Genomic DNA, 16,320 nt, shown 5'->3' on the forward strand with positions numbered 1-16,320 from the left:
GACTTTCATTTCACTAGGATGACCATAGGTAACATGACCTTAATCCTCAGTGAGTTATGAACTTTTGCCTATGAGGGCGGTTCTTTGATTTACATGGGTACGATTGACCAAATCGCTGACTCAAACCTACCACTTTGGGGATTCGTCTAATTCGGGAGCTGAGAACTCAGCTACACAAGATGGGATTCACTCCTTCCTCAAAGAAGGGGTAAGTAGATAAATTGTTCCCTTAAGGGCTGATTCCGAGGCTTGAACAATGTGGCGCCATACCTTCTCTTGATCCGAGAAGGGTTTACTCATAGTAGGACTATGATGAATTGTTCATTAGAGAAATCAGTGGTACTTAAGAAGTTAGATGTAACTACTGGGGGAAAACGATAAATTGGCCCAGTTGTACTACGAGCGATTTGTGAAAGGTCATCGTACTATTAATTGGTTATATCCGATAGACACAGAAATATATTTGTAGTGCGAAGAGTGTAGCTGTCGGTCTTTAGTGGAGTTTTCGGTAGTTAACGGATGGTGGATATTGTGATTGAAGAGTTTAGTCAGTTATTCACGTACCGCTGGAACTGCAAGCTATAGGTCCATAAGGTTCCCTTGGTAGCTCAATGGATTCATGTTGAGAATCAGTTTTTGGGTTGATTTGAAGTGTTCAAATTAACAAAAGAGAATTTGATTATATATGATATAATTAAATTAACTCAGTTATATGGAATATAATTGATTTTATATATTAGATACATCAATTGGATGAATTAATGAAAGAGAAAAAGAACTATGGTTTATATATTGCATGAGATGTGATATTAAAACTATAGGTTATAAATATAATATTTATTTATAATTAAATTAATTATGAGATAATTGATTTTGGCCTTTTCTCAGAATAACCAACTTAGTGGGAAGTTATAATTAGTTATGGTAATTGATGGATAAAATAAAAATCGTTTTCATTTTTTCATAATTGAACATGCATTAACCAAAAAGCTATATGATAGCTTGAGAGAATAAACGATCGTGCATCGAGCTTTTCTATATGATAGTCGCTCACTTCTAAACGGTCAAGTACCTAAGTCTACACGATAGACTCATGTCTTCTCCCACTTACTCGATCGTCTACACGATCGTTCAATTCCTTCTTCCCTCTACCAAATCCATACAGAGCCCACAACTTCTAGATTCTCACACTGAGAATACTGAGGTAGCCTCGTGGTAGTGTCTGCTTGCTATTCGAGGGTCGAGGGTCGAGTGTTACTCGATTGTGTTTGAGGATTCTATAAGTTCGCACTTTTTGCTGAGGTGTTGAATTCGTGTTGTTGAGTGTTCGTGCTATTGAATGTTCGTGTTGTTAGATCGAAGGATACGAGAAGAAATGTTCTTCAAGGGTATGTTCACTCGATCTTTAGTATTTTCCTTTGGAAGCATGCTGTAATTTCAAATTTGTGCATAACTGATAACAGGTAGAAATACACGTTATTATAGCTCAAATAAGTAAAACAATGAGAGAATGTGGCGGTAAAAATAAACAATATCATGTTCAAAAGCGCTAAACTGTAGAAATTGCGATCGCATACACCCATCATATAAAAGCAGTTAATTTACTTATTTTGTGCAGGAAAAATGCGTTGGCGCAAGTAAAATTGTGACCCAAGGAATTAAGCGTCCACACACTTGAAAGATTGTGATCGCAAAGTCATGTGATCGTATGCGAGCGTGAGAAGTTGCTAAAAAAGGTGGTCGCATAAAGACTGCGCATCAAGGTGACAACACAATAAATCACGATGGGAAAGAAAGTTGATAACGGTCGAATCCAAATTTAGTTGACAAGCTGTTAAAGCCACACTATAGCAAGTACACTCAACTTTCGATGACCATTAATCGGCACACTAGAGCAGGAGATTTAATGACCGCCCATCATTGCAATCATTAGAGAGAAAGGCTGTTTCACCTTGAGCTCTATAAATACCGAAGGCCACCATTGTAAAAGGGTTATCAGATATATCATTTATACAAGTTAGAGAGTCGTTAGTCTATTCACATACATACTCATACTTATACTTAGAGGACGAAGACAAACAAGGAGATGAGGAAGCCGAGAGATCATTCCTGGACAGATCGAGAGACTGCTGAAAAGCGCTACAAAGGGAGAGAGGGCCAACACTTGCGAGAGCAAGAATATTCATCTGGATCGCCTTCATAGGTAGGAGTTCACAACTCAACAAGAATTTAGGTCATGTCACCTATGGTCATCTTGGTTAAATGTAAGTCTCTATCATGAACGGTGTTATATAATGAGACTATTCATTTCATGGTTCAGTCTTATACAAACTCTTTTGTTTAGAACACCTCTGCTCACATTTCTCTATATGAATGATCAAGAGCAGATCATTTGTAGCAGTTTACAACAATTGTAATATCTACAAAGTGGGTCGTATTTGTAGTGTCACAAAGATAAGGTACCCAACCTTATCCAACTACTACAGACCATTTGGGTTATTACTTAAACATGATCCACCTATATGTCCCTACATACATGTTTAAGCTACATAAGATAACCTTGGATGTTAGTTTATTGGTTTGTGGGTAAATTCTAATAAATGTGAATACAACATCTCATCTTATATTAAATAAATAAAATGTTTATATATAACAATTACAAACTACATAATCAACGAGATTTAGGGCATCAATCTCAACAAATTACTCTTCGATGGCTTTTATCCTAAATCGCTAATGTATCATTGTAAAAATTAGATGTCACATATGGTACATTAAAATTTTGCTAAACTTAATTGGTTTTAATAGGTTATGCATGTATCTAATATACATAACTTGAATGATTTCAACAAACTTCAAAATGACTAGGGTTACAATCAACTTGTTAAGTGTCGATAAATTAACTGGTGACAACTACACTAGTTGGAAAAATATGATCAATGCTATACTTATCATTGACTACCTCAGGTTTGTCCCATTTAAGGAGTGTCCTCAGGTTCCCCTTGCTAATTCATCTCGAAATGTTTGGAATACATATGAAAAGTGGATAAAGGAAAATGAAAAGGTTAGAGTGTATATTCTTTCCAACACTAAAGTTTTGGAAAAGAAAAATGAATTCATGGTCACTGCATGAGAGATTATGGATTCATTGCGAGAGATGTTTGGACAACTATCCTCAAAGATCAAGCATAATGCTCTAAAGTTCATTGGTAATGCTTGTATGCAAGAGGGGTCCTCAGTACGAGAACACGTTCTCAATATTACGGTCCACTTCGATGTGACTGAAATGAGCGGGGCTTGTCATTGATGAGGCTAGTCAAGTTAGCTTTATTCTGAAACCTCTGCCGGAGAGTTTACTATAGTTTCATAGCAATGTTGTTATGAACAAGCTAGATTACACCCTGACCACCCTCTTGAACAAGCTACAGACTTTCAAGTCCCTGATGAAAGTGAAGAGTCAAAAGGGAGAGATAAATGTTGCCACGTCCTCTAGGAAGTTCCATAGAGGTTCGACCTTTAGAACTAAGTTTGTACCATCTTCATCTGGCACTAGGAAGTGAAAGAAGAAGAAAAGAGGTTAGGTGAATAAAACTAAGAAGAAAAAAAGAGGTTAGGTGAATAAAACTAACCCTGCTGCAACCAAGAAGGGAAAGAAGGCCAAGATTGCCAAAGGAAACTATTTCCACTACAACTAGAAGAGACATTAGAAACGAAACTGTCCCAAGTATTTGGCGGAGAAAGAGAAGGTCAACCAAAGTAAATGTAATTTACTAGTTTTAGAAACTTGTTTAGTAGAGAATGATGATTCGACCTGGATAATTGATTTAGTGCCCACTAATCACGTTTGTTCTTCTTTTCACGGAGTTAATTCCTAGCAGTAGCTCGAGACTGACGAGATGACGATGCAGGTTGGAACAAGACATGTTGTTTCACTAGTGGCTATAGGAGGCATAAATTTTCTCTTCCAGAAATATTTTCTTGTTTTGAACAATGTGTATATGGTTCTTGGTCTGAAAAGAAACTTGATTTTTGTGTAGAGTAATTTATTTGTGCTAAGGTCGTTAGCAACTAAAGCACTTCTTAATACTGAAATATTTAGAACTGCAGCAAGTCAACGTAAAAGATAAAAAATATTTCTCCTAAAGAGAATGCACATCTTTGGGATTTGAGATTATGTCACATTAATCTCAATAAGATTGAGAGATTGGTCAAGAGTAGACTTCTAAGTGAGTTAGAAGAAAACTTTTTACCTATATGTAAGTCATGCCTTGAAGGCAAAATAACAAAAATCCTTTTACTGGAAAAGATTATAGAGCTAAAGAACATAAAATTTGTACATTCAAACCTCTGTGGTCCTATGAATGTTAAGGCAAGAGAAGAGTTTGAATATTTCTTCTCTTTCCTAGATGATTATTCAAGATATGAGTATCTTTATCTAATGCAATACAAGTCTGAAGCTCTTGAAAAGTTCAAAAAGTATCAGGCTAAAATTGAGAATTCATTGAGTAAAACAATTAAAACACTTCGATCGAATCAAGTTAGAGATATTTGGATTTAAGATTCCAAAACTATATGATAGAACATATAGTTGCATTCCAACTCTTGACATTTGGTACACCTCAGCGAAATGGTCTATCAGAAAGGAGAAATAGAACATTGTTAGACATGGTTCGGTCTATGATGAGTTATACTTATTTACCTGATTTGTTTTAGGTTATGCAATAATGACTGCAACTTATATTTTGAACAATATTCCATCCAAAAGTATTTATGAAATTTCTTTGGAATTATGAACAGGTTGTAAAGGTGGTTTACGAAGCTTCAGGATTTGGGGTTGCCAACACATGTGCTCGAGGAAAATCCAAAGAAATCGAAATCTCGTTCAAAGTTATGCCTATTTGCATGTTATCCCAAAGAAACGAGTGGTGACTACTTCTATGACTCTAAAGAAAATAAAGTATTTAAGTCGACAAATGATATATTTTTAGAAGAGGGTCACATTAAGGAGCATAACCGCGTAGTAAAATCGTGTTGAATGAGCTTTCCAGTGAAACTACTAAAACTTCAACAAGAGTTGTTGAAAAGGATAATACATCAACAAAAGTTGTTGATGTTGGTTCATCTAGTCAAGCACATCCACCTCAAGAGTTGAGGGTGCCTTGGCATAGTGGGAGGATTCTAAAACTACCTGCTCGTTATATGGGTTTAATAGAAACTTTAACCATCATATCAGATGGCGACATTGAGGATCTATTGATCTATAAATAGGCAATGAATGATGTCGACCAAGATGAATGGGTTAAGGCTATGGATCATAAAATGGAGTTTATGTACTTCAATTTAGTCTAGGATCTTGTAGGTCAACCTGATGAGATAAAACCTATAGGTTGCAAATAGATCTACAAGAGGAAAAGAGGTGTAGATAGTAAGGTGCAAAGCTTTAAGGCTAAACTGGTGGTAAAATGTTATACATAGGTTAAAGGAGTGGATTATGTAAAAACTTTCTCACCTGTTGCCATGCTTAAGTCTATCCAGATTCTTTTGTCCTTTGCCACATATTATGACTATGAAATATGGCAAATAAACATCAAGACTGCTTTTCTGAATGGAAATCTTGAGAAGACCATCTACATGTAGCAACCAGATGGATTCATTAAACAAGGTCAAGAGTAAATGGTTTGGAAGCTTAATTAGTCTATTTATGGATTAAAATAGGCGCCTCGATCTTGGAATATAAGATTTAATTCTGCACTTAAATCTTATGATTTTAACCAAAATGTTAATGAACCTTGTGTCTATAAGAAGATCATCAACGATTCAATAACTTTCTTAGTGTTATATATGGATGATATCCTACTCATTGGGAATGATGTAGTCTACTAAAAGATGTTAAGAAATGGCTAGCTGCCCAATTCCTAATGAAAATTTTGGGAGCGACACAATTTATTTTAAGGATCCAGATCATTAGGAATCGTAAGAACAAAACACTAACTTTGTCTCAGGCATCCTATAATTAAAAGATGCTTGTTAAATATTCGATGCACAATTTCAAGAGGAGTTTATTACCTTTTAGGCATGGGATTGTATTTTCTAAGAAGCAGTATCCTAAGACTCCTAAAGGGGTTGAGGAAATGAGATAGGATCCCTATGCATCGTCTGTGGGCAGCCTTATGTATTTAATGTTATGTACTAGAACTGACATTTACTATGCCGTAGGAATTTTCAGTAGATATTAGTCAAATCCAAGATTTGATCACTGGATTGCAGTTAAGAACATCCTCAAGTATCTTTGGAGAATGAAGGACTACATGCTTGTGCATGGAGCTAAGAATTTACTCCTTATAGGATACAACGACTTTGATTTTCAGACTGATAGGAATTCTAGGAATTTCACACAAGGATCGGTGTTCACTATTAACGGAGGTGCTATAGTCTGGAAAAACATAAAGCAAGATTGCATTGCTGACTCTACCATGGAGGCATAGTATGTAGCCACTTGTGAAGCTTCCAAGGAGGCTATATAGCTCAAAAATTTTTTGACAGACTTGGAAGTTGTTGCAAACATGCAAAGCCTATTACCCTCTTTTGTGATAATAGTGGTGTTGTTACAAATTATAGGGAGCTTATGAGCCACAAGAGAGGAAAGCACATTGAGTACAAATATCATCTCGTCTGGGAGATTGTGCATCGAGGGGATGTGATCGTCACAAAGATCACTTCGAAGCACAATATTGGTGATCCATACAAAGGCTCTCATAGTTAAAAAATTTTATGGTCATCTAGAGAGTCTGGGTCTATAGGACATGCATCATCTTGTTTAGGGTAAGTGGGAGATGTTATTGGCTATAATTGTTGGTTTTATGCCCTAAAACTCGTATATAGTAAATGTAAATAATTGACTGTCATCAATAAAGAGTTATCGATATTATTGCAATAAGTCTTATTGATTGTATTTTATTCATTTTTTTAATAACCCTAAATCCACATCTTAGGCTGTCTTGTGAGTCTTGAACTTCGTATTCATTCGACCTGAGGCAAAAGAGAAGTCATACAAAGAAAGTATGTGGAGACATACAAGGATCAACGTTCAAGATATAACCTAAATGATCTATAGTATAGGGATAAGGCTAGGTACCTCATCTTGGTGACACTATGGGTACAACCCACTTTGTATTTGATACAAACACAATGATCCAACGTGTTCATTTATGTAACATGCGAGTAGGGGTATCCTATGCAATGAGTTTGCATAAGACTGGACCATGAAATAGTAACGACTAGATGTAACTCCATTGACTAGTTAAGTTTCTATTTTAATAGAATGACCTAGGTAACTTAATCTTAATCTTGAGTCTATTATGAACTCCTGTGCATGAAGGATTGTCCTTTGATTTATATGGATGAGAGTGGTTAGTTCGTCGACTCAATATGCCTACCATTTTGGGAACAAGATCAAGTGGGCAGTTAGAAGCATAATAATACGAGATGGATTTCATTCCTTCTCGATTTTAGGGTATGTAGATGAGTGTTCCCTTAAGTGGTATCTTCGAGACTTGAAGAAAGGGCTTTACCCTCTCACTGGCTCGAGAGGGTTTTTGTTTAATGGTTGGACCATAAATAGGTTGTTCATTAGAGGAACACTAATACTTAGGGATACAGAGGTAACCTAGGGTTAAAACGGTAATCAGACCCAGCTGGTGGTACGAAAACTCGTGAAAGACTAACTTACTGTTCTTGGTCTATATCCGGGGACATAGAAATATATTTGTAGTAAGAAGAGTGCAGTTGTAGGTTTTTAGTGGAGTGTACCCACTGTTAACAAATATTGATTAATGTGGTTAATTAATTTTAGCCAATTAATCTCATATCATTAAAGCTTCTAATATGTAGGTCCATGAGGTTCCCTTCCTAGTTCGTAAAGGGAATTGAGGTAATTATGTCTTGAATAGAGTTTGAAATGTTCAAATTCACTTAGGGAGATAGTATAATATATAATGATACATTATAATACGAAGTTTATATTTTAATTAAACTTTATAATAAAATTTAATTTTGGATATGGTTCAAAATTAATTTAGAGAATCAAATATTCGAAGGAGTTCAAATATTAATTTAATATGAATTGGATTCATATTAAAATTATAGGTTAGAATTAATGTGTATTAGATGCACATTAAAACTATAAGTTATGATAGAAATACAATTGAATATGATTCAAATGTAGGCTAAATTAAATATTTGGTATTTAATTAAATAATTAATTAATTAATTGAAAAACTAATTAATTATTTAATTTAATATAATATAATTGAATTAATTGAATTAAACTATAGATTTTATGAGAGATGTTTCATTTAATATGATTTAAATGAAATCATTAATTAGGTTAGATTTAATTAATTAAATCAGATAATTCCTATGTAAGGGAGTTATTTGAAACATGGACTATCCTACGTTTCCTCTCTCTCCTTCATTTGGTTGAAAAACCTGCAAAACGTAGTTTTTGCAGGTATTTGTGATTTCAACACTAAAAACATTTATGTCATCTCTAAAAAATTTTCCCCTTCTTCCCATCATTCTTTTGATTCCCATAAACCAATACCCAAGAATTCTCAGAAAATAAGAAAGAAGCCTGTTGCTGGTGTTCAAGAAATCTCAAGAAGAATTGGCCTTATCAATCGAGTCTTCAATGGGAGTATGTCTTTCTTTTCACTGTAGAATTCTTAATTTTAAATGCATGTTTAATCTAGAGTTTGCAGTAGGGTTAATTTTGTTAAATCTCTATGATATTCTGATTTTTCCAATGTATTGGTATTTCACGTTTTCTAAATTAATTTCAATAAGAAGTTCTGGTTAACTTTGTTGCATTAGGGCTTTTATCCCTACAATAATATATGTCCTAGTTTATTATTTTGTGTACTTTACTTTGTTATATGATTTGTAATTATACATCCCACTAGCTTTAGGACAAGTGGGAGATTATTGGGGTTGATGCCCTATATCTCGAGGGTTTTATAGTTTGTAAATCTTCGTACATAAATTATTTATTTAGTAACATAAAGTGTTATTTTATTCGACATTTAGTCTGCATTAGCGCAATCCAATATACTAAGATCCAAGGTTATTTCATAAAACTTAAACATGTATGCGGTTGACATACAAATGGATCATGTGATACCAATTGAAGGAACTCTTATCACAGAGTATCTTTGAGTGGAAGCAAGATCGTTCAAACTCATTGTGACAGAATTACCGTATTCACAATCTAACAAACTAGTTATGCAATATACAACAAATTATAGGCATGCTTTGAAACTTTAAACAACAAGAGAACAAAATACATACCAGTTCAAGAACCCTTCTTCGCCTCAAATCTTGTTCTCACCAAGGACTGCTCCTCTCGCTCTCACTGAGAACGTCCAAGCAAATCGTCCACCAAATCATCTACCCACGAATGGCCTCTTCACGAACACGGTAGCAGGGAAGACACCACCACTTAAAACCCTTGGTATTCTTGGTGTGAGAATCCAAGAGGTGTGGGCTCTATTGGATTTGGTAGAGGGAAGGAGGAAAAACCAATCGTATACCACGACCAAGAAAGTGGGAGAAGTCGGGTGTCTATCGCATAGATGATGCTTGATCGTTTAGGAAAAGGTACACGATCGTGTAATAAAAGGGTCGCGATCGTATAGACGATCGTTTAGTAAATTCTCGGGCACGCGATCGTTTAGTAAACGCTCGGGCGCGCGATCGTTTAGGAAAAATCTAGACGACTGTTTAGTAAATACTATGCAATCGTTTAGTAAATTGTGTGCGTGTATACAATCGTTTAGAAACTTTGAGCTATCATGTAGGCTCTCGATTTGTTATGCGTTAGGCAGTATACACTAAAAGTGAGTGAGTGTCTGATCTTTTACAAAATGAAAACCATTTTAATTTTATCCTTCAGTTACGAAAGCTGAATTCAACCTCCCACTAACATTCGGTTACGAAGAAAAAGTCGGGCAACAATTATCCTATAATTTTTAAAAAATAAATAATAAATATAATCATATTATATTCGTTAACCTATGGTTTAATATCACATCAAATGTAACATATGAACCATAGTCTTTTTCTCCTCCACTAGATATAAATCATATTTATATCATTTTCCTCCAATTAATGTATCTCATACATCATGTCAAACATATCATATATAATTAACCAGTTTAATCATACCATATATAATTGAACTCCCTCTTGTCAATTTGAACACTTTAAACTGACCCAAAAACTTATTCTCAACTTGAATCCATTGAGCTACTAAAGGGACCTTGTAGACCTATGGCTCGAAGCTCTAACGGTACGTGAATAGCTGATAAACTTTTTAGCTACGAGATCCACCATCCATTAACTGCCAGACATTCCACTAAAGACCGGCAGTTACACTCTTCTTACTACAGATATATTTCTGTGTCTATTGGACATAACCAATCAACAGTACGATAACCTTTCACAGATGCTCGTAAGTATAGCTGGGTCGTTTTGTCCCTGTAGTTACATCTAACTCCTTAAGTACCACTGATTCCTCTAACCCCTAATGAGAAGGTGTGTGGTGCAACATCGTTCAAGCCCCAAAATCAACCCTTAAGGGAGCAATCTATCTACTTACCCCTGCTTCGAGGAAGTAGTGAATTCCATCTTGTGTAGCTGAGTTCCCAGCTCCCAAATCAGGCGATTCCCCAAAGTAGTAGGTCTGAATCGGCGATCTGGCTACTCTCACCCATGCAAATCAAAGGACCGCCCTCAAAGGCAGGAGTTCTCAACTCACTCAGTATTGAGGTCATATTACTTATGGTCATCCTAGTGAAGTGAAGTCTCTATCATGAACGACTTTATATAACGAGACTATAACACTTCGTGGTCCGGTCTTATACAAACTTCTTATTATAGGATGCCCCCGCTCACATGTCTCCACATGAATGATCAGGATCAAACCATCTATAGCAAGTCACAACACTTGTAACTATTCTACAAAGCGGGCCGCATTCGTAGCGTTACCAACATAAGGTTTTCCTCCTATATCCATATACTACAGACCATTTTGGTTATCACTTAAGACATGATCTACCTGTATGTCTCTACATACATGCTTAAGTTACAAACGACGACTACGGATCTTAGTTTATTGGTTTGTGGTAAAGAAATTAAAACATCCAATGTTCATAGACAAAAGTGAAGAAAATATCATATATTATACATCACAAGTGTTTGTTTAAAAAGTGTGTTTACAAACTACAAGACCCAACGAGAGTTTAAGGCATCATCCCCAACATAAGTAATATCGGTTTGTAGTATACGGTTAAGGTTGGATACCTTATCCTAGTGACACTATGGATACAACTCATTTTGTAATTGTTATAATAGTTGTAAAGTGTTACAAACGATTTGATCCTAATCATTCATGTGGAGACATGTGAGTAGAGGTATCCTACACAAAGAGTTTGTATAAGACCTGACCGCAAAATGATTAGTCTTTTTTATAACACCGTTACTCGAAGAGATTAACATTTCACGAGGATGACCATAGGTGACCTGACCTTAATCCTAAGTGAGTTGTAAACTCTTGTTTTTTAGAGGGGTCCTTTGATCTGTATGGGTGAGAGTGGCCAAACTCGTTGACTCAATAAACCTACCATTTTGGGGATTTTTCTAAGTAGGGAGCTGGAAGAACAACTATCTTAAGGAAAAGTAGATAAATTTCTCCCTTAAGGGTTGATTCCGAGTCTTGAACAACGAGGTGTCTCATCCTCTCACTGGCTAGAGAGGGGTTTAGTTTATAGTTGACTATAACTAATTGTTCATAAGAAGGATCAGTGGTACGTAAGAAGTTAGAGATAACTACAAGGATAAAACGGTAATTTGACTCAGCTATAGTTATGAACAATTTGTGAAGGATCAACTTACTGTTGATTGGTTATATCCATGGACACAAAAATATATCTACAGAATGAAGAGTGCAACTGTCAATCTTTAGCTGAATGATCGACAATTAATGAATGTTGCTTAATTTAATTAAAGAGTTAAATTAATTAATCTTGTATTATTGGATCTTCTAATTTGTAGATCCATAAGGTCCCATTTCTAACTCACTAAGGATAAAACAAAGGGCTAGTTGCATAAATAGAATTCAAGCCCAAAATAATAGAATATATAGTACAAGGATAAAATAATTGCATATATAGATCAAAAAATGGTAAAAGACTAAAAAACCCATGCCTAGTCACCATTGTACTCGCTTCTTCCCAGTTTTCTTACATTAAAAGCTATCACTGATAGAAGTTATCAGTGATAGCTACTATAGCTGCTATCAGCTGCTATCACTGATAGTTTCTATCAATTGCTATCGATGATAGTTGCTATCAGCGATAACTTTCAATTTGAGAAAAATTAATATAGCTTTCAATTTGAGAAAAATTAATACAATATTGAAATATTAGCTTTTAATTTGCTATCAATTATCAGTAGCTATCATTGATTCATTTTCATCAATTGGAATCAATCTTGAAATATCAATACTTAAGGCTATCAGTGGCTTTCAATGATAGATTTATAAATATGGATCAACTTTGAAAGAAGACCAACAACTTTGATTACCACGGTAGTTATCACTAATAATCTTTTATCATGGTTATCACTCATAGCAGCTATTAGTCGCTATCACTGATAAACTTTCATCAATTGAATCAACCTTGAAATATTAACACTTAAGGCTACCAATGATAGACTTCTATAACTGGTTATCACCTTTGAAAGAATCTCGATATATAGATTTCACCTAAGTTCTATCACTGATATCACTAACATCACTCATATTGTGGTTATCAGCGATAGCTTATTTCACTGATAACATCACTGATAAGATGCTATCAATGATCTCACTAATATCATGCTATTAGTGATAGTTCTCTATCACCGATAACGTGCTCAGTGGTAGCTTCTATCACCGATAACGTGTTATTGGGTAGCTTCTATCACTTATAACGTGCTATCGGGTAGTTTCTATCATCGATAACATGCTATTAGTATTAACTTCTATCACTGGTAACATGCTATCAGTAGTAGCTTCTATCAATCATAGTCACTGAACACCTTTTTGCCCCTTTCTTGTCCTTCCCAAACATTTATAAGTCCTTTTTCTTTTCTATGATAGCTTTTATCACTAATAAACATATTATTAGTGATAACTTCTAGGCATTCCACTTACATTTTAGTTCGAGATTCAACTTTATTAATTAAATTCACTAAGCTGGCTATTAATGATAGAATTCTATGAGTGACTATTAACTATGAAAATATAATCAAAGATTAAGCTATCAATGATAGAAAATATTAGTGACTATCACTGATAGACTTTCACTTGTTATTTATATTTATTATTTGTTATAATAATCAAACTTGATGATTGGCTTGTTGGTGTAGTCACTTATGAATTGAGTATTTTTAAGTCTTGGGTACGAAACTCAGCAACATAATTCTTGTGAAAAAAATGGGGATAGAAGAAAAAAATCAAATAAAGGAAAGAAAACTTTTAAAAATAAGAGAAAGAGAAGAAGCAAAAACTAAAGAAAGGAAAGAAAAGTAAATATATAAAAAAAGAAAATACCGAAGAAATGAAAGAAAAATTCAAAATGAAAAAGAAAAAGAAAGGGAAGAAGAAGGGAAAAAAAGAACGAAATGAAAGACAATAAAAAAAAATAAAGGGAAAATGAAGAAAATAAAAGAAAATAAAAAAAATAAAGGAAAAAAGCAAAAATTAGATAAAGGAAAAAATAAAATTAAAAAAAAAAAGAAAGAGAATAAGCAAAAACTGGAGAAAGATAAGAAAATGAAAAAAGGAAAAAAGGAAGGGAAGAAACAAAAATCGAAAAAAAAATAAAAAAAATAAAAAGACTAAAAAAAAGAAGTTGTGCAACAAGACAAGACAATGTAGGATGAAATTGGAAATAAAAAAAATTCAAAAATTGACTAATCAACTCATCCATATTTGCAAATATTTTAGAGATGTAATATATTTTTAGATTTTGTTCTCTTATTCTACTATCTATTACAAATATCCTAAAACAAGTGATAACTGTTTTTGGAATAATTTGAATTGTTCAAATTATTAGAAAATTAAAGGTGTTGATTATATTAGTATGATTAATATAAAGAGTAATGTGTGTTGATATATTATAGTACATAGTTAATTATAAATATGATTTATAATTAAAACTATATAATATGTGAGAGGTATTTGAATAAGATTCAAATATTATTTATATGAATATGATTCATATAAATATTATAGGTTAAAATTAATATAAATGACATTCATATTAAAACTATAGGTTATAAGGGAGAGTTGCATTTTAATGTGATTAAGATGCATAATATATGGTTTATTAATTAATGGTTAATTAATCAACCGTGTATTATTTTTGTTAATATTATATTATTAATATTGTTATTAATATAATATTTTTATAATAAAATAACTCTCCATCACAAGGAGTTGTCTCTGCACGTATGAGGGAGTTATTGTAACTCCTCCCCTCCTCTTTGATAAGTTTGTTGTACTAACAGACAAAAAGAGAGTGAGACATGAAAAACGTTATAGAAGATCTTTCTCTAAAAACTTTATCACTCTGCCTTTCTCCCAAAAACTAGTACGGGGACCACACTTTCTTATTCTCTTGTGAAAACAAGAAAATCGCCTTTTAGTGATGTACAAAACATGTTGCTAAAGGTCAAAAAGCACCGTTAAAAATATTAGCAACACAGAGACATGTGTTGCTAAGAATGTTGTTGCATCTACGTAGCTAAAGGTTTTATTGAAGCATTTATTGTGCACTGCTAAAAGACTACTTTTACTGATACGTATGAGTCACTAAATGCACACTTTTAGCAACACATTATTTGTCACTATTTATCTTATACAGTAACGTCGTAAATTCGTCACGAAAAGTTAAGTTTTAGCAATATATAAGACTGCTGTTAAATATTTATTTGTAGTAATTACAAGTACCTTTTTTAAACAAATTTAAGCGTCGATAAATTATATTTTGTATCATTATAAAAGCTGTTATTTTTAAAACTACGATTTACTAACGTTATAGAAAACATCAGTAAAAGTACTCTATTAATTAAAAAAATAATATCTGATTCAACATATAAACCTATTATTAAATTTTAAAATATAATAATCCTTTGAATAAATTATGAATCAACTAATGAACTTATATTTAAACTAAAAATTACAAGCGAAGATACACATGTTCAATACTATCATTGAAACAAAATGAAATGATACCAACTTGACCACAAGTTTACATGTCAAATTATATCAACAAACCTTCGTTAATTTCTAATAAGTGAATTCAAGTAATATCAACCTAAGTTATATTTATCAAGTTATATCAACTAAAAGATGAACAAAATTAGTACAATCACTAGCTATCACAAGTTTGCATAATAAAAGTTCAACGAACGATCTTTGAAGCATGAAACATCATTTTGAAACAAAAGTATAAAATACCAACCCAAACTCTTTCCATCTCCATCAAAATTCAACTTGCAAATCTTGTCTTGAAGACCATCAAGACATCAAATTTGATAAATAAAGAAGTGAAAAATGTAAATACTTGAGAATAAAGAATTGAACAAAACTCCTCAAAGTAACTCAAACATAACAAAACCTTAAGCAATGACCAATCAAAAGCACAACCATATTCTAAAACAAACACTAAATCATCTCTTACCTTGCAAATTCAAGAAAAATCAATAACATAAAAGCAAAACACATATTCTGGCCATGAACACATTGTCAAGAAAACAAATTATGGAAGCTCCATTCAAAAGGGTATCGAAATAAGTACCTTCAAAGTAACTCAAACAAACCGAAAATTTAAGCAATGACTTCTTAAATCATACTAAAGATACCAATCAAAGTGAGTGTCCTAAATACAAGTTGAGAGGGGGAGAGGTCAAAAGCACAACAATGTTCTAAAACAAATATCAAACCGTTCCTATACCTTTCAAATTCAAGAAAATTCAATAACATAAAAGCAAAACAAATATTCAAGGCATGGCCATGAACACATTGTAAAGAAAAAAAAAATTATGGAAGCTCTGTTCTAAAGAGTATAGGAATAAGTATTGTCAAAGTAACTTAAACAAAACCAAAAGTTTAAGCAATGACTTCTTAAATAATACTAAAGGTACCAATTAAAGTATTTTAAATACAATTTGGGAGGGGGGAGGGGGGTCAAAAGCACAACCATGTTTTAAAACAAACAC

This window comes from Benincasa hispida, chromosome 1 (genome assembly GCF_009727055.1).
Source record: "Benincasa hispida cultivar B227 chromosome 1, ASM972705v1, whole genome shotgun sequence".
NCBI classification, from domain to species: domain Eukaryota; kingdom Viridiplantae; phylum Streptophyta; class Magnoliopsida; order Cucurbitales; family Cucurbitaceae; genus Benincasa; species Benincasa hispida.